This window comes from Rutilus rutilus, assembly GCF_951802725.1.
Source record: "Rutilus rutilus genome assembly, chromosome: 24".
In the NCBI taxonomy this organism is placed as follows: domain Eukaryota; kingdom Metazoa; phylum Chordata; class Actinopteri; order Cypriniformes; family Leuciscidae; genus Rutilus; species Rutilus rutilus.
Window position 1 is genome coordinate 3,983,478 of NC_140228.1, and position 21,484 is coordinate 4,004,961.

General features: G+C 39.0%; 1 long non-coding RNA gene across 1 annotated transcript; it reads right to left on the reverse strand.

The window, feature by feature from the left end:
- Positions 1 to 12,167: 12,167 nt before the first annotated feature.
- On the reverse strand, positions 12,168 to 15,286 carry LOC311284483. The gene is made up of 2 exons (XR_014626226.1): positions 13,916 to 15,286; positions 12,168 to 12,607 (listed from the first exon to the last, which is right to left on the reverse strand). It is a non-coding gene; the product is annotated as an uncharacterized lncRNA (long non-coding RNA).
- Positions 15,287 to 21,484: the final 6,198 nt, after the last annotated feature.

The following is a 21,484-nucleotide window of genomic DNA, read 5'->3' on the forward strand; positions in this document are numbered from 1 at the left end:
CGACACACACACACACACACACACACACACACACACACACACACACACACACACACACACACTGATATGAGACTCAACATCAGGATTATTGAACTGTCTCATCGTCTCTAAATGTCTCTTAATGCATGAAAACTATTAAATCTAAATAAATAATATAATCAGAAAGACTCTGTACTGATCTTTACACATCTTAACTGGGAGTTTCTAAATGATCATGTGTTTCTCAAAGCATTTTAATAAGTGTTGATGACCTGTGACCTCTGGAATGACCTTTGCCCTCTCATGGAGTTCACAGTGAAATACTTGTTTCTTTTAGTGATGAAACTGTCATTTGATTGATCAGAAAGTCTGAACTCTGAACCAGAGACTCGTGCAGAATAAAGAAGAAATGATTTCTAAACTCCTACAGAAGTGAAAACACACTCCACTGGATCATGAGAATAAAACACATTAAAGGCCACAAAACTGGATCAGTTTCTTCTGCATGTGTTCATTTTCATGTGTGTTTTCCTCCAGCTGGTTTTTGCTCAGAGAGTCACTTTGCATCGGCACGTGTTTCAGCTCTCCGAGTGTTTATAGCCTTCAGACTCACACACTTTATAACACACTGCTGTTTACCACGGTACAAACCCAACACACACCATGAATCTCTTCAGCAGCTTCATCTGGATTCTGACCGCTTTTATTCCAGGTAACAGAAGTCAAAGCTTGTCATTTCTGAGTCTTTAATGTTCATGTCATTTGATGAAACTCATATAATGTTGTTGTCAACAGCGTCCAGAGGAATCACTGTGACTCAGCCTGAAGTTGTGAATGTTTCTGAAGGACAAATCGCCACTATAGACTGTAAAACTGATGCTGGGATAGATAACTGGGGTTTAGCTTGGTATCAGCAGAAACATGGAGAAGCTCCTAAACTCATCATTTATCTGGTAAATGATCTCTATGATGACAGTCTCAGTCGATTCAGTGGGAAAGGAGCACAAGGTGGAAAAGATTTCACTCTGACCATCAGTGGAGTCCAGACTGAAGATGCTGGACATTATTACTGTCAGAGTTATCACTACATCAGTGGTCCAGTGTTCACACAGTGATAAAGAGTCGTACAAAAACCTCCGTCAGTCAGAGTCACAGTGACTGAACTGAAACTGCAGCTGCTCAAACACTCTCACACACACACACACACACACACACACACACACACACACACACACACACACACACACTTTCACAAGTTATTCATAGATATTAAATGAAACATAAAGCATTCATTGAGTTTTTAACTTACTAAACACTTTATCTTATCTCTTTATCTTATTACATTTATCTAAAACTATATCTATAATTTGTCCGCATGTTCTTGTTTCATCATGAATCTGCAGGAGTGTTCATGCTCCACTGACTGAAGTTTACTCATAAAATGTGAGTTAAAGCCCTGATCTAATGAAAGACCCGAAACAAAACGGACACAAAGACATAAAGTTACAATTATATTTTATTTATTGACTGAATTGTAATAAAATCATGCCTGAATGATAAAGCACACACACAGTCTTGTATGAAAGGCAGAAAGCAGATGCAGATGTTCAGAATACGGTTCACAGTCTAGACTTGATTATTAAATGATTTAAAAAGGAAATATCATTGAGTTTCAAACTGCCAGAAAAACTCAATCAAGTTCCACTTTCAGTCGATGCAGAAACATAAAGACTGTTGTCTGTAAATGTGTCATCTTTGATATTCTGAGTCTCAATATCCAGTTTTATTGAACAAAAAATATAAATTATACAATTTATTGTTTTAACAAGTTGTAAATGAAGACAAAAACTAATTTCAGGTCATCAAGTGTTAGTTTTACAAACAAGAATCGACTGAAAACGACAAATAAGAGTCTAAAAGAAACAGCATTAGAAATTGAAGAACTGTGTTTCTCTGTAATGTTTGATTCACTTTATCAGCTTTAACTTTCAAAAAGTTGATCTGAATGTTTTTAGAGAAGAGTTTTCACAAAGCCTGTGATCACTAAAGCGATTAGAGTTAAATAGAAGTTATATTATAGATTTGAAGTGTCATTTTCATGATTAACTTCACTGAAACTCGCTTTGTTAAAAGCATCAAAGATCAGATGTGAATAAACTGGGCTGTCAAAAGATTAATCGAGATTAATCGCATCCAAAATAAAAGTTTGTTTTTAATAATATATGTGTGTGTACTGTGTATAATTAAATTTGTATATATAAATACACACACATGCATGTATATATTTAAGAAAAATGTGTTATTTATATATCTAAAAAATATATTTATATATAATATAAACTATATAAATATATATACAGTATATGTATGCAAATATTTCTTAAATATATACATGAATGTGTGTGTATTTATATATACAAAATAATTATACACAGTACACACACATATATTATGTAAACACAAACTTTTATTTTGGATGCGATTAATCGCTATAATTTAAGACTCTGAATAAAACCGTAAGCAAACTTTGTGTGTCTCATCCACTATAACTTTAAAATTAATAGAATTAATTTCTATAAACCTTTTTACTCCTGAAGTATCAGAGCTGATCATTAAGAGGAAATACTATTAAGAATATAAATGCCAGTTTGGAAATATTGCTGTTCATTTAACAATAGATTAGACAAAAATCAATTAATACCAAAATAAAAAGTGCCAAAATACCAGCCAAATGTTAATTTCTTTCAATGTATTTTTAACCCTTTAGAATTGAATTATCTTTGAGGAAGAAAAGAGTCTGTTTTGTTAATGAGTGACTGTCTTCAGGGAAATGATGTGGAGTGTGTTTGCATATTGATCAGATCTTCAGTGTGTGAGAGTGTTTATAGTGCTGTGAGTTTAACACTTCATCACTGACACACACAACAATCTTCATCAACATGACCTTCATCATCATCTTCATCTGGACTCTCACAGCGTTTGCTCAAGGTTTGTGGAGCACAAGTTTGATATTAATTCATTTCTTCAAGTATATTGTCAAAGTTTTGAGTGTATTTTCTTCTTGTTGTGTTTCAGAGTGTAGAGGACAGATCACCGTCACTCAGAGTCCCTCAATAACAGCAGAACAACCAGGAGGAACTGTGAATATCAAATGTAAAACCAGCAGAGATGTGTACAGATGGAGTGGTGGGGAGGAAGGTATATCCTGGTACTCACAGAAACCTGGAGAAGCTCCTAAACTCCTGATTTATTATGTAAAAAAACTCCAGTCAGGAACTCCATCTAGATTCAGTGGCAGTGGATCTAACAGTGATTTCACTCTGACCATCAGTGGAGTCCAGACTGAAGATGCTGGACATTATTACTGTCAGAGTTTCCATGTCATTAACAGTAAATATGTGTTCACACAGTGATAAAGAGTCGTACAAAAACCTCCGTCAGTCAGAGTCACAGTGACTGAACTGAAACTGCAGCTGCTCACACACACACACACACACACACACACACTCAACAGGTCAGGTCTTCACTACAATCCCTAGGCAGCCAAAATTCACACCGACTGCGTTCTGTCGTAGAAATCCCTCAGTCCCGCGGGCATTCACGTCACAGTTCATCATCGAAGATTTCTCCAACCCCGACTCGACAGGATCACTCTCCTCTGCAAATGAGAACTACCATCAACGATCGACACAGGCACGAAAGCCGGCGCGATCGCTCTCCTCGTCAACCGCGTCATCATTCAACAAACCGTAGCAATTCTCAGCGCACTCACGCCACGTCTTCCAGACCAGAGAATACCATCAAGAATTGGACTGTGGCTCGCCTTCAGCGTGCTCTTAAGGACAAAGGTATCCACTTCAGCCGATCTGACAATAAATCAAGACTATTTCAGCTTTACACAGCATCTACACACACTTCAAATTTAAATTCCGAGCCTCCAACGCTTCCGGCATTGACACGCGATCCTCTCATCGTCTCTCATGACGTCACCACACTGCCTCCACAACGGCCTCAGCCAGCAGTGTCCGCGCCACCTAGTGGAGACCAAGTAATACTACCTCCAACATCTGCACCTTCTACCTCAGACTTATCCCAATTCATGACATCTTTCTTTGCTTACTTAAGCTCACAAACAGCTACAAATCCTTACGGACATTCTTCCCTCCATCCCAGCATCCATTCTTCTACCCTTCCTTCTGGCATTAACAGCCACACGGCCCCTGTTATTTCTGATTCTTCCCTACAAATTCACCCAATTCAAGTCCCTCATGCAGCAAACCCAGGACTTCTACCTCTCAGTGGACCTTTTCAACCCCCTCCTCTTTCTTCCTTTTACGCAACTAATCTACCCCTTTTCCCCTCCCTCCCCCACCCCTACCCCTACCCCTCCCCCTCCCTTTCCCAACACCCTCACATCCTGCCAATAAATACTAGCCCATATACCCTGGCCACAGCTGCACCGCCTCCTCGTCCAGCTTCATCAATCCACCGACCCTCCCCAGTCTCTTCAGCCTTACGTCTTGAGATCTTATCAGGTAACTACACAGATTTAGCCCAGCTCCTCCATCCATCCCTCATAAATATCAGCCAGCCCAGAGAGCTGCAAACCATTCAAGGCCTAATGCAGTTCAGCCATCCTTTAAACTCTCGTTCAAAGGACCTCACTCCCACCGAATTTGCTTTAGCTTTCTCGATCTACAGAGATATAATTTGCTCTGTTTATCCCGATCGAAGAACCGAGCTAGACGATTACCTATCAATCATTTTAGACATGGCTGTGCGTTTTGGAGGAACAGGCTTCTACAACTACCACGTTCTTTTCGCCACACAAGTAGCAGGTCGGTTACAGCAGTTCAATCAGGGGACATACTGGGGCACTCTTGATGCAGAACTCTATTGTCGGATCTTCGCAGCACGCACTTCTATGTCCTGTGAACTATGCGGAGCACCATCACATCCAGCCTCAGCTTGCACCATCACACCCTCTCAATCTCAACCCTCCTCACACAAAACATCTGTATTCAATAGATTATCCACAGCAGCCCCACCTCCTCCTCTAATTCCGAAACCTCTAAACATACAGCCCACAGCCAACGTTCCACTTCCCAAAGGCATTGACAAAAGAGGACGACCGATCCTCTACCAAGGAGGCAGAATGGTATGCAACAACTTCAACCATCTTGGCTGCTCTCTTTCCAACTGTAGATTCCTACACACCTGCTCCTTCTGTGGAGGTGCCCACTCAAGAGCCTCTTGCCCCCACAACCCAACTGCTCTACCCGACTGACTATTACAGTATCTCGGCACACCAGTCAAGGTAGAAGCATTAGCTACTGCCTTACTAGACCACCCCAACAGAGAGTTCGTAGATTTCCTTATCAATGGATTTAAAAACGGCTTTCTTCCAGGCATAGAAATAATCCCAGACACTTCTCATCTTTCCCATAACCTCCAGTCTGCCCTCTCCGAACCAAACACTGTTGACACTTTAATAGCTAAAGAAGTTCAAGAGGGATTTATGATAGGCCCGTTTAAAGAACCTCCGTTCACTCTTTTTCGCATCAGCCCTATTGGAATCGCCACCAGGAAATATTCCGGGAAGAAGAGATTAATCATCGACCTGTCCTCCCCACATGGCTCACACATTCCCAGCATTATTAGCATCATTCCAGCCCCAGACTTCTCCATGAAATACGCTTCCATCGACCAAGCCATCACTCTCATCCGCAAGGCAGGCCACGGAGCATGGCTTTCAAAAGCAGACATCACCAGTGCTTTCAAAGTCTTGCCCATTCACCCAGAATTCTGGCGTTTCTTCGGAATATTCTGGAAAGGAGCTTATTATTTTTCAGTACGCCTCACTTTCGGCTGCAGAAGCAGCCCCAAGATATTTGACTCCCTCTCGGAGGCTTTATGTTGGATTCTCATCAACAACCACAGGCTTCCCTACGTCCTGCACCTCCTCGACGACTTCCTCATCATCACACCTACATCCGCACCTCCACACTCAGGACTTTCCACCCTCGTTAAAGTGTTTTCCGAACTAGGCGTACCCCTTTCAAAAGAAAAGACCTTAGGGCCCTGCACCTCCATCGAGTTTCTAGACATCAGCCTAGACTCCATCTCCTTCCAAGCATCTCTACCTCCTGAGAAAACGCAACGCATTTCATTGCTCCTATCGAACTATCTTCTAGCAGACAGGTGCACAAAGCAACAGCTGCTAGCCCTCCTCGGCCACCTTAACTACGCCATCAGAATAATTCCCCAGGGAAAATCTTTCCTTTCCAACCTACTATCAAAAGCAGCATCAATACCCTCTCTACACGACAAAGTCACCTTGGAGGAAGCATGCAAAATGGAAATGCGGCTCTGGCAGAAATTCCTGTCTTCATGGAACGGCATATCCTTCTTTTATAACGACTATGTCACACAGCCAGAAGACATTCAGCTGTACACAGATGCAGCGCCTTCCATAGGATTCGGGGGCTACTACAGCGGCCGCTGGTTCGCTTCCGAGTGGCCACCAGAGTTCAGCCATCTAATTCAGCAGCCAGACTTTCCCTCATCCGCACTTTACGAGATGTATCCTGTCATTATAGCAGCCCTCCTTTGGGGGCACGAATGGTCCCGACATTCCATACTCATCCACTCAGACAACTCAGCGGTAGTTGAAATCATAAATAAAGGCAGATCCAGTTCCCTGGCGATCATGCAATTAGTCCGCAGACTGACACTTATATCAGCGCAACGTCAGTTCATCATCCGAGCAGCACACGTTCCAGGATACCACAATAGCATAGCCGACTCATTGTCTCGTTTCTCTTTTCAGAAGTTCAGAATCTTAGCTCCAGAATCAGACATCCATCCCACGCCATTTCCACCGTTTTCAGCCACCATCTTCAACTAAATCCACAGCTGGAAGAACTTTCACATGCTTCGTGAGAAGCTATTCTCAACGGCCTCGCCCAGAGTACCCTCTCTGCTTACTTGACCGGTTGGAACTGTTTAAAGGCTTACCACTCCTTTTACCAACTCTCATTTCCTCTAATGAACGTTTGGTCCATCTGTAACTTCGTTACTCATGCCCATTCCTACCAAAATATCAGGGCATCCTCCATTCAGACTTACCTATCCGGAATTAACTTTATCTACAAACTCGCCACCGGCGACCAATGCCAAACCATTTCTCACTCCCACGTATCTATGCTTATCAGAGGTCTACGAAAACAAGAACCAGTCCTCAACATCAAACGCTTACCCTTAACTTCTGACCTCCTGAGCCAATGCATCCACACATTACGTTCCGGCTACCTGAGCCCATCGATCGACCAAACATTAGAATGCATGTTCTTTCTCGCATTCTTCGGCTTCCTGAGATGCTCCAAATTCGCCCCGTCGACTTCAGCCTTCAATCCAGCCATTCATCCCAGCCTCTCAGACATCACCGCTCATACACCAGATTCTCTGATATATAACCTAAAGAGAAGTAAAACCGACCAATTCGGAGAGTCGTTTCCAATATACATCTTTCGCCTCCACTCCTTCCTCAGTCCTTATGAGCCACTTTCGGAATACGTTTCTTCCAGATACGCCAACCATTCATCTCCTCAAGAACCACTCTTCCTCACGGAAAACAGGAAAATGGCCACGAGATTCTGGTTTAGCAAACACTTCCAAAGTATTCTCAGGACCTCCGGCATATCTCCCGAACATTACTCTATACATTCATTCCGGATCGGAGCAGCCACCACAGCCGCCAGCATGGGCATCTCGGACGAGACAATCAGAGTCTTAGGTCGATGGTCATCCGAAGCGTACCGCTTGTACATCCGCAATAATCTAAACGATCTCCGTCAAGCTCAAGCCCGCATCGTCTCATCCAAACCTTTGGGGGTCTTCAATTAACTCAGCTTACTGCCTACCAAGACGAAGCCCCCACTCTGAGTCTCCCAGGTCAGACTCCCTGATCAGCCAGACGGAGATCCGTCGTTTACATCTTTCCCCATTTCCTTCGACCCTTATTCATTCACAAAGCTAATAGCTAATTCCGTGCAGTTGTGGCGTGGTCCTTGCTAGTGAAATGTAGTTAACAAGTTAATTGAAGTTCGGGAGCAGGACCACACCTCAACTAATCAGCTCTCTCTCCCCGTCTGTATATATACACGGAACCCACCTTCACCACACCGTTCGTCTCAGTTTTTTCGAACCCCACCCACCCTTCCCCTTCCAACTCATCCATTCATCCCTCTTCCCCCCGACCCCAGCCCAACCCAACCCCCCCCCCCCCCCCCCCCCTCAACCTCTAACTCGACCCCTTCCCTTCCAACTCATCCATTCATCCCACTTCCCCCCGACCCCAATCCTCTCTCCTTCAATCGCTAACATCTCAATTTTAATTCCACAGGCTGCATCCAGGGGGGTCTTCAAGTAACTCAGCTTACTGCCTACCGAGACGAAGCCCCCACTCTGAGTCTCCCGGGTCAGACTCCCTGATCAGCCAGACGGAGATCCGTCATTTACATCTTTCCCCATTTCCTTCGACCCTTATTCATTCACAAAGCTAATAGCTAATTCCGTGCAGTTGTGGCGTGGTCCTTGCTAGTGAACTGAAGATAATAAGAAATTATTTTGATCATATTTTTTTCAGTTAATTAATGGTTTATCTATTCTCATATGGTTGTTCATGTATTTTTATAAAGCATGATTATTTTTCCTTCTTAATCACACACTCATACTGTAAAGTGAATCATAAACATGTTGTTGCTTGACTAGTTCATTAATCATCTTCCATAAAGCCGCTGTTTAGATCATCATGTACAAGAGTCACAGATGAACTGATTCAGAGCAAAATGAGCCGTGAAAGAGAGAAACCGTATTTAACATGATCAGACGCTCCACCGTCCCACAATCAGTCTGTCTGTGACCATTCACTGTTTTCTGGACGCATTAATTATGAATCCAGCGATGCGTCTGAGTCTCACATGAGCAGAAGACAGATCTCTCACAACAACACTTCAGTCTCGAGTCAAACACACTTAAACATTCATAAAGATGTTATTGCTCAACACTGAAATAAAGCGCTTCATTGTGTGGAAACTTCACTGTTATTTTTACAAGATCAAATACTGCAGTTTTACTGAGATCAGTGTTTCTGTTAGTTGTTAGTTAGTTTAAGTTAGTTGTTGCTAACTTCAAACCCACATGCTAAATCAGTTAGCTATGTTACGGCTGTTTGCGGTGAGGATAGTTTTAACAGTTCATTAAAAATATTACAACCAAACCCTTAAGATGATTCCAGTAATCAGTCACATTCCCTGTTAAGACAAAATCATGAGAGTTTTTTGTTGCGCATTGAGGGATTTATGAATATGTTTCCATTATAGTTTATATGCATGTCTTCTTATCAGATAAAAACATTATCACCTCAATTGAGCACATACGATTTTTTTCTGCACATTTCACACACACAAACTTGTTACTTAAGATTGTTGGCTTTATTCAAAACTGAATATTCTTTGTTCTTCAAAAACATTTTTGCACACATTTAGATTGTGTGGATCTTATTTCAGCAAATTATCTCTCATTGTTCCATCGATCCCCAGCCTGAGTTACAACAGGACAGGGTTATGTCTCAACAACGACCTCTTTGTGTTTGACAATAACTCACATAATCTGTGATTGTGTTGTACATGTCCAAGTGAGTTATATTTCTAGCAGACAAATGTGGAAACCATGCCTCAAATTTTGAGAGATAAAGAACAAACAAACACTGAGTTACCGACGCTCAAACAACAGGTGTTTCTCTCCTCCGTCTCTCTGCTGAACGCAGCTGTTCTCCACTATTACAGTCAATCAAGAACATTTAGTGTCTTCATCAAATCACTCATTATTGTGTTTTAGCTCAGCCCAAAATAATGCAACAAGTGAATAAACATCTATACAAAGCTGTTGCACAAACATAATGTGAGTGTTTCTTCTGTCTTCAGGGAAATGATGTGGAGTGTGTTTGCATATTGATCAGATCTTCAGTGTGTGAGAGTGTTTATAGTGCTGTGAGTTTAACACTTCATCACTGACAGCTTTTCTTCATTCAGACTGAAAGTAAACCACCGATAAGAAGAATGATGATCATCAGCGTCTGTATCTGGACTCTCATTCTTTCTGTTCAAGGTTCATTTACTCTATTAATAACTCAAGATGTGATTTATATGCTTTTGATGTTCAGTCTAGATTTTGTACTGGATACTTTGACTTTAGTAATTGTTGTAATAATGATCTTATGAAATGTCATTCACAGAAATTACAGGCCAGGTTTCTGTGACTCAGACTCCCTCAGAAGCAGCCGTTCAAGGAGGAACAGTTTCTATAAACTGTAAAACTAACAGAGGAATTGGAGATCGTACTTATGGTTGTAGTGGCTGTCTCTCCTGGTATCTGCAGAAACCTGGAGAAGCTCCTAAACTCCTCATTTATGGCATTAATTCACGACAGTCAGGAACTCCATCTAGATTTACTGGCAATGGAGCAAATTATGGAACAGATTTCACTCTGACCATCAGTGGAGTCCAGACTGAAGATGCTGGACATTATTACTGTATGAGTGTACACAGGATCAGTGGCAGCTGGGTGTTCACACAGTGATAAAGAGTCGTACAAAAACCTCCGTCAGTCAGAGTCACAGTGACTGAATTGAAACTGCAGCTGCTCAAACACACACACACACACACACACACCAAGAAAAGCAATATGATCTTATAATAAGCAATAATATCATTATATTAATATTTTATAATAATATAAAGGTTTGAGCTTGGTCAGTATATGACAGCTTTGATCATGATTTTTCATAAATCATTTTTCTCCTGTTATTTTCAGTCATTTGTGAGGACATTCAGTCGCGTTTGATCTTCACTTAGTGGATATTTTTCAATCTTTCACCATATTTTAGTTTTTCTGCATTTATGATTTATCTTCATTCTTCTTTCTAAACTGAATCACTGCATCATAAAGATGTTCTGCTTGATCAGTTTAATAATCTATCGATTTTATTAAGTTTATCCTTCATATATTAACAGCATCACAAAACACTCTCAATTTCAGAGCAGATGAACATTTATACCATTTTAATTTATATCTACATAGAATTTAAAAATTATTTAGAAATTAAAGACCAGATTAGCAAACCGATGCGGTCCACCATAAAAAAAAAAACCTATTTGTTTTATATTTATTGTGTAATTTATCAGTGCTATATATAACAGCTTTATCAAACACTGGATCAATATCAACATTTCACTGATGTTTTTTGTGTGCAGTTTAACACATCCATGTACAGTGGAAATTTATGTATAGTTCATTTTGTATATTAAAGATTAAAGTTTGTTTATGAGTGAATATAGTGTGGGTTGTGATGAGCCAACATGTAACTCATAAATATGAAATCTTATTAACAAACTGACTAATGAATCCATAAGCAGGAGAAACTGTTCCAGTTCAGAGCGTTTCAGTTGAAGATCTCATTTGCATTGTCAGGTTTAGTGATTGTGATGGTCTCAGAATAGAGCAGCTCGTCTCCAGTGACCATGTTCAAACCCCAAGAGCTTCATTTCACATTTACTGCTGAATGCAGCTGTTCTCAACTATTACAATTAGGGGTGTAACGAGACCCTTATGTCACCATCCTGAACTCACAATACCATATTATTGCCATACTCAATTTGGTTTAACATTGTGTGTGTAAATGAATAGGCTTGGACTTGGTGCTGATAACCCAATGCAGGACAATAGAGACACCAGAATAACAATATTCATGATTCTGAAGCTGAAAATACTGAATTATTTCAGACGAATATGCTTGATGTCTCTGACTAGATATATCTAAAATAATGTCGGCCACTTTTTACTGGTAACATCAGACATTTGGCATTATCAGGACCCACAAATATTCCCCTATTGCATTATTATACATTATATTTAACATTATATACAGTAGTTTAATGTAGTAGTGACACGAAAACCCTGTAAACTTCCTAAACTTTCATTTTGGGTGAACGATACGATACATATTGTCACTATCCACTGTAATTATTGTTCCACCCCTAATTCCAATCAATCAAAAGCCGCTGAAACTTTAGTGCAGGACTTTGAAGGAACGACACACTGATCAATGATGCAGTCCAACACAAATGTGCGCTTGCGTTCAGATGAAGCTTTATTGAATGAACAGCAATGGCAGCACATTGACAGACTGCTTCAGTATTGAGCTGTAAATCACGTGACGCTCAGATACGCTGGTCTTCACTGGAGAAACATCAGCACTCGGAGCTCTTGAGGAACGAGGCCTCGTGAGCAGCTCCGGCATGTGTTCCTCTGCAGACGAAGCGCTCTGCGGCTTCCCAGCGTGCTTTGCTGAGGCTCAGGACGCTGCTGCGACTGTAGAGACCGTCCCGCTCGCTCTCTGCGCTGGTCTGAACCCCCTCGGTGACCTCTGACCCGTCCAGCGTCCAGCTCACCGTCGCCCCCTGTGGAGAGTAAGAGCTGAGCAGGCAGAGCAGAGCGGGGGGGTCTCCAGAGATCAGCAGAGAAGAGGGAGACAGCAGAGACACGGAGGGAGACACGGAGGGACCCGCTGAACACACACACACACACACACACACACACACACACACACATTCATGAATGATCATTTGATTTTAAATATACAAGTTACATTTCAAATGATCCACAGAATGAGTTTGAAAAACATTGTCCAAGTAAATTGATGGTTATATTGTGATGTCGTTATAAGATCTAGAAAACTAATTTAAATGATCATTTCAATATTAATTGAATTTTGAAAATATTCTGCTATTCAGAAACTCACAATCATAAACATCAGTAAATTTTGATATTTGAAATAGTTTTAATGATTAATTTTCAAAATGCTCTTCAACTGAGTTTCTTTTTGTCTGATGACCTCAACAAAATTATATTCATATTGGCCCTATTATCAAATTGTGTGTCATGGATTTAAAAAAAAACCCTTAATTGTTAAATTTACCAATAATTAAAGACAAAATTATGTAGCCTATATATCAACAAGAAATTTAGTAGATTTGAAAGTAGGCTACAGTCAATACATAAAATGAATGAAATGTTAGCAATAATAAGGTTTTAAATATTCATGTAAAATTAAATATGACATTTAAAATATAAATTATAAAATGATAAAATTATTTAAAAAATAATAATAATAATAAATTAAATAAGCAAAAAAAAATTCATTTGATTTTTTTTAAGAAGTTACAGAACATTTTAATCTCAATCATTTAAAAAAAAATAAAACCGTAATTTTCAGCAAAGTTTGAACTATACCTTTTAATAATCCTCTGTTAAGACACAATCTTTTGATCACAATCAGCAAAATTAACCACATTTCTAACTACATTAACTACATTTCTCTTTGTCTGATGATGACGCTTACACAATTATATTTATTTTGCCTATATTTTTAAACTTTGGAGGCATTTAAAAACCCTTAATTGTTCAATTTACTATCAATTACAGACAGAATTATTTATATCAAGAAATAATTGAATATATTGTAAAATACTGCAATCCATAGGCTACATTAAAATACAATAAAATGTTACCAATAATAATTAAATTATTAATGTAAAATTAAAAATAACATTTAAAAACAATTTGAAATATAAAACTTAAGTTAATAATAATATAGTTCAATGATAAATTGTTTTTCAAAAACATATTTTTATAATAAATGAATTATCTTGTTGACAAATAAGATCATCTTTTAGATGTTTTTAAGGTTCATTCATGGCATTTTAAGATCATCACAAATAATTATCTTGCTGAAATAATCTGATAATAAAATAAAATGAATGAATTTAAATTTTCTTATTAGAGAACATTTTTATAGAGAATAGAAAAGACTTACTTCTAATCACCAGTTCAGTTCCTCCACCGAAAGTGTACCACAGTGTTTCATTCTAGTGAAAGAGTCGTACAAAAACCTCCGTCACACTCAAATGAACACACACTCCAGCAGAGAAAGAGACGAACAACACACACACACACACACACACACACACACACACACACACACACACACACCCACGTAGAAACGACTCAATATGATCTTATTGAACATCACTTTCTGGAGCTTCATCAGTTTTTGATCTTTTTGATTGTGATTTTTCAGAAGTCATATTTGTCCCCTGTTTCCTATTTCATCCTTCATCTAGAAATTCAGTCACTTTTGATTTTCACTTCAGTGGATATTTTTGAATCCTCCACCATTTTATTTATTTATTTATTTATTTATTTATTTATTTTTTCTGCATTTATGATTTCATATATTCTTCTTTCTAAACTGAATCACCAGCATCTTAAATCTGTGTTTGATCAGTTTAATCAGTTATTTAGTCCCCATAGATCTGAACACACTTAATTAACGTAAGATTATATCTAACCAGAGGCCACGACCATTACCATTAGGACTAAGCTGACTAACTTAACTACTTCTAATGGGAACTTTGTATAATTATGTCGTGGTTTCACACGTACACTTAGTTAGAATAATGCTCACCCTGTTTAGATTAGTCTATACATTGACTATGCCGATGTGTTATTCGGATCTCTGAAACTTCAGTCGGCGTGCTCCTCTGCTCCTCCTCGGCTGAATGCCAGTCCGTTACTAACCTGAGTGTAGAGTTGTGGTGTTATGGACTTAATGTAATCTACCAGAGTTAATCATTTCAGAGTTAATCAGAATAAATCCAAATGTAACAATTAATTATTAGTCAGGTAAATGTGTCATGCCAATTACATAATCAATTAAAAGATAATCAATACAAAACATCAAATGCTCAGCGATAAAGAGTAAAAGATGCATAAACCTGACATTAGAAACATACATGATGTCGAGTGTCTTGAGGACGTTCAGCATCACGGGCCGATCTACAGAATCACCCGAGACTCTTGAGGCATTTTCCTCCTCAGACCGAGACAAATCATCCTCAATGTGGAGAATCAACTTACAACAGGAGTTTGACTAGAGTTATAGACACAGTTCACACCTCGACGAGGAACAGGAGGAAGTTTGGATGAAGGACACATTAAACAAAGTGTGTGATGATCCTCATGTCTGTTCATAAACTGCAGGAACACACATGGATTTGGAGTAAAATTTGGGGATTAACAGCGACGTTTCACTCCAACTACAGTAAAAATATTCTCACAGCAGATATTCAGGTTAATATGCTGAAGTTGGTCTTGTAGATTTATTCAGAACTGAATTGAATTCTATAATTTTTCAAGGTTCAAGGAGTCTTTATTATCCCCGAGGGGTAATTCGTTGTGCAGCAGCATGTGACATAAGTAACACACAAATTATACAAAACAACAACCATAAAATCAGGTAAAAAATAAATAAATACTACACAGAAGTCCACAACTCACATCGACTTATTTAAACAACCTATAGCAGGAGGGACAAAAGAGTTTTTATGTCTGTTTGTCCTGCATTTAGGCAGACTGAATCTGCGGCCTGACGGCAACAAAATGAATCAGGTGTTCAGGGGGTGACTTGGGTCAGCCAGGACTGATTGTGCCTTCTTGAGGGTCCTTGTCTCATATACAGAATTTAAGCCAGTCAGAGAGTTGTGGGAAATTTTGCCACACACATTAACTATATATTGCAGCCTATTCTTGTTTTAAGCGAAAGGGGGCCAAATCAACTCACAAGGGCAAAAGAAAGAATGGATTCAATAAAACAACAATATTTTTTTTTTTTAACATCTTGGCTATTGTAGAAGATCAAATATTATGAAAAACATTCATTTTTTCTCTGTTCTTACTTCAGTGATTGTGTTTTGTGTCCGTTAATGAGTGACTGTCTTCAGGGAAATGATGTGGAGTGTGTTTGCATATTGATCAGATCTTCAGTGTGTGAGAGTGTTTATAGTGCTGTGAGTTTAACACTTCATCACTGACACACACAACAATCTTCATCAACATGACCTTCATCATCATCTTCATCTGGACTCTCACAGCGTTTGCTCAAGGTTTGTGGAGCACAAGTTTGATATTAATTCATTTCTTCAAGTATATTGTCAAAGTTTTGAGTGTATTTTCTTCTTGTTGTGTTTCAGAGTGTAGAGGACAGATCACCGTCACTCAGAGTCCCTCAATAACAGCAGAACAACCAGGAGGAACTGTGAAAATCAACTGTAAAACCAGCAGTGATTCACTTAATGGAGATCATATATTCTGGTACTCACAGAAACCTGGAGAAGCTCCTAAAATCCTGATTCGTCATGTGAAAATACTATACTACGCAGGAACTCCATCTAGATTCAGTGGCAGTGGATCTAACAGTGATTTCACTCTGACCATCAGTGGAGTCCAGACTGAAGATGCTGGACATTATTACTGTCAGAGTTCACACTGGATCAACAATGGCTGGGTGATCACACAGTGATAAAGAGTCGTACAAAAACCTCCGTCAGTCAGAGTCACAGTGACTGAACTGAAACTGCAGCTGCTCACACACTTTCACACACACAGTCAAGTTATTCATAGATATTAAATGAAACATGCATTCATTGAGTTTTAAACGTACTAAATACTTTCTTATCTCTTTATCTTATTACATTTATCTAAGACTATATTTATAATTTGGCTGCATGTTCTTGTTTCATCATGAATCTGCAGGAGTGTTCAGGCTCCACTGACTGAAGGTTACTTATAAAATGTGAGTTAAAGCCCTGATCTAATGAAAGACCTGAAACAAAAATAACACTAAATTGACATAAAGACATAAAGTTACAATTACTGTATATTTTAATATAGCTGCAAGCAGCAATTATCGGGGCCAAGCAGAATAAGATGACAAGACATGCCAACATTGCTGAAAGTATCAGACCAACTGCAACAATGAGCAATTAAAGACATTTAAAGATGATTTTAGGCGAAATGGCTGAAAAATAATCAGTTTTAAAGTAATTTAAGATATGATTTAATGGACTATCACTTTCGACCAATAGGTGGCGCAGTTACAAAACTGATGTGATGTGGTCAGAGTGAAGTGACAATGACGCATACAAAGTTTGGTGTTTATATGTCAAAGCATTGCAGAGATAAAGCCTAAATAGTCTTTTTGGCATCATGCCTCAACTTTGCTGCTGCGCTATACGAAAACGGTTTTGTCTATCGACACAAAATCCATAACTTTTAGTCGGTACAGTCTGGAGATGATACGATTCGATTTTGGTGAAAATCGGACATACGGTCTAGGAGGAGTTTGAAAAAGTAGGTTTTGAATGAAAATCAAGATAGCGGACAGGAAGTTCGGCCAAATAAGGAAAACTTGGTATCTATGTTCTCGGCTTGACCCAAGGAATCTAATAAGACCAGTGGCATTTCAATAGCCAGATTTATTCAAAAGTTATTAGCCTTTTTGGAAATTTTGTTATAACTTTTGAGCACTAGGTGGCGCTGGTTCGAAACTTCTCACACTCCTTCAGGGCATCTTGCTGATGACCCAAACCAAAATGGCCAACAGACAAAATGGCCGATATGGTAAAATTGGATATCAGTCGACTATCATAGCCTCAGGTCATGCTTGTGATGACATGTAATAAGTTTGGTCTGAATACGATAAAGCGTTGCGGATGAAGCGTTGCGGAGATACAACCTTACGTCTGTTTTCGCAAGCACTACGTAAAATTTGTTCGTGGGTTTAATGAAAACGGTTTGATGAATCAACTTGAATTCCATAAATTTTTGTATCACATTTAGGGGAGACCGGTGTTGAACACTGTCAGTTTGACCCGTCAGAAAGAGCTATGGTGATGTCATCAATATCACACACCGCATCACCTCACAGGAGAAGTGTCATGTGACTGTGATCAACATTGTACGTTTTATGACCAAAAACTAATTTTCAGGAGGAAAAGTAAAAAATGTTATCAAGATTATATTTTGCCGAACAATCATTGTATTGTAGAAACATTTGACTTGCATAATCTAAAGTAGATATTTCTCTAGTTTAATCTGATGCTTTACACTCATGCTAACTTCAAACCCACATGCTAAAACAGTTAGCTATGTTACGGCTGTTTGCGGTGAGGATAGTTTTAACAGTTCATTAAAAATATTACAACCAAACCCTTAAGATGATTCCAGTTATCAATCACATTCCCTGTTAAGACAAAATCATGTGAGTTTTTTGTTGCGCATTGAGGGATTTATGAATATGTTTCCATTATAGTTTATGTGCATGTCTTCTTATCGGATAAAAACATTATCACCTCAGTCGAGCACATACGATTTTTTCTGCACATTTTTAGAATTGATGTTCATCTCGGCATTTCCATCCGACGTTTTTTTATGTGATAGTCAATCCCAAAATTCACATAAAATAGGAGGATGGCAACATAGCTAGAGACTGAACTGTTGTGTGACAGGAATTGAGAACACACACATGATCACACACACAAACACACACACAGTTGTTTTTGTGTTAAATTTGAAGTCTTAAAAAAAATACAATATGTTTTTTGTTACTTAAAATTGTTGACTTTATTAAAAACTGATTATTCTTTGTTCTTCAAACACACTCTTGCACACATTTAGATTGTGTGGATCTTATTTCAGCAAATTATCTCTCATTGTTCCATCGATCCCCAGCCTGAGTTACAACAGGACAGGGTTATGTCTCAACAACGACCTCTTTGTGTTTGACAATAACTCACATAATCTGTGATTGTGTTGTACATGTCCAAGTGAGTTATATTTCTAGCAGACAAATGTGGAAACCATGTCTCAAATGTTGAGAGATAAAGAACAAACAAGCACTGAGTTACCGACGCTCAAACAACAGGTGTTTCTCTCCTCCGTCTCTCTGCTGAACGCAGCTGTTCTCCACTATTACAGTCAATCAAGAACATTTAGTGTCTTCATCAAATCACTCATTATTGTGTTTTTAGCTCAGCCCAAAATAATGCAACAAGTAAATAAACATCTATACAAAGCTGTTGCACAAACATAATGTGAGTGTTTCTTCTGTCTTCAGGGAAATGATGTGGAGTGTGTTTGCATATTGATCAGATCTTCAGTGTGTGAGAGTGTTTATAGTGCTGTGAGTTTAACACTTCATCACTGACAGCTTTTCTTCATTCAGACTGAAAGTAAACCACCGATAAGAAGAATGATGATCATCAGCGTCTGTATCTGGACTCTCATTCTTTCTGTTCAAGGTTCATTTACTCTATTAATAACTCAAGATGTGATTTATATGCTTTTGATGTTCAGTCTAGATTTTGTACTGAATACACTGACTTTAATAATTGTTGTAATAATGATCTCATGAAATGTCATTCACAGAAATTACAGGCCAGGTTTCTGTGACTCAGACTCCCTCAGAAGCAGCCGTTCAAGGAGGAACAGTTTCTATAAACTGTCAAACTAACAGAGGAATTGGACATCGTTCTTGGGGGAGTTGTGGCGACTGTCTCTCCTGGTATCTGCAGAAACCTGGAGAAGCTCCTAAACTCCTCATTTATAACATTAGATCACAACAGTCAGGAACTCCATCTAGATTCACTGGCAATGGAGAATATTATGGAACAGATTTCAGTCTGACCATCAGTGGAGTCCAGACTGAAGATGCTGGACATTATTACTGTATGAGTGTACACTACATCAGTAACTGGGTGTTCACACAGTGATAAAGAGTCGTACAAAAACCTCCGTCAGTCAGAGTCACAGTGACTGAACTGAAACTGCAGCTGCTCAAAGGAGGATCTGAAATAACATCGTCACACTTGCATCTGAAATAAAACCATCTAAATTAAACTCTTTATTAGATTATAGAGGTCAGAAATAACAGTGAGAGAAACAACTAGACAAAGTCCACCAGTGTCTCTGCCCTTACAGAACAAAAATATATGGGAATATACTGCAAAATATAATGCGATATATTACATAATACATTTCCATATATGGGAAACTAGTGCTTATATTTTTCAATATACTGCAATATATGCATTGACCATGGCTATATATTACAGTTTTTCTCGATTGCTTAAACACATTTCTTGAAACTATGCCTCATATTCTCAAAACAGTAAACACAAATCCATAACGTCTCACCCAATTCCCCAAACATCCTATTTTCAGGTCAAAATGAAACTCTAGACTCAAAACCATTCACTCTTGCTGAAAAACCAACCTTTGCCCTCACACTGGACACACAAGCCCTCAAAATCACACACACTACAACATAGTCTAACACACTGGTGCAATAAATTCAAAACAACATTTCCAAAACTGGTAAGTTATGTTGCTTGTGGTTCCCCCCCTCACAAACCTTTTCACATGATGAACACAAAAGACACAACCAATGGATACATTGGCACATTTTTATTCATTCATGTACTACACACACACAAAAAATTTACTCTTTTTTTTTTCTCTCAAATTTTTTATTTTTTTTCATATTTACTGTAAGATGTGTGTGACCGTCATATGACAGTGAAAGAGCACACACAAACCTTATTCTAATATGGAAGTGTATTGGAATGGTAAATAGTGTTGGTAGGTGACAGGAGGGCCACCACTCAAGGAGACAATAATGAACACATCTAAGAATGTTCCAAATACCATCATTGGCCTAGAAAGATAACATTCTGGGAGTCAAGACTATAAAGGATGAAGGATGCCCTCCCTTCACTGTCACACTCTGTGTCACTCTGTGTGACTGTACGACTGCTGGCCTTTTCTTGCAAGAAAATAAACCTCATCAAAGACTATTGGAAATGTTTTTTTCTTATTCAGTGATATAATTCTGTTCGCCACCACACCTCCCTGAAGGTTCTCAAGGCGACAGTAAAGCAACTCAAATTTGGCCTTACTCGTAGCTTCCCTCATAGTCATACCATTGACAAAGACATGGGCAACTAGAGTGGCTTGAATTTCATCTGAGACTGCTTGTCTTCTTGCCCTTCGTCCTCCTCCTCCTCCTCCTCCTCCTCCTCCTCCTCCTCCTCCTCCTCCTCCTCCTCCTCCTCCTCCTCCTTATCCCTCCTCGATCTCTTCCTTCATGTCTTTCTGGATCCATTGTTCCAAAACTCAATAAACTGATTTGGGCCCCTTTATCTATCTATTGAAGGATCTGATTGATGTGTGTTAAATTTTGACTCTTAGTGTTTCCACCTGGGTAATTGTGTGCTAACTGAGCTGAAGCTGTGCTGACTTGAGTGAACAATATTGAGTGCTAGTGCTTTCTAAATGACAACATGGTGTAGGCAATGAGAAATGAAGGGATTTGTGTGTAGAGTTTTACAGTGACAGTTCAACAAATCTGACTCATGTGTCAAAGCAGGGAATAGTGTTTATAGTTTAGTGAAATGGGTGTGCTTTTTGATAAATGGCATTATGGTTTTGAAATTTTAGTTCAAAAGCCTGGTTATAGTGTTTAAGCAATCGAGAAAAACTGTAATAA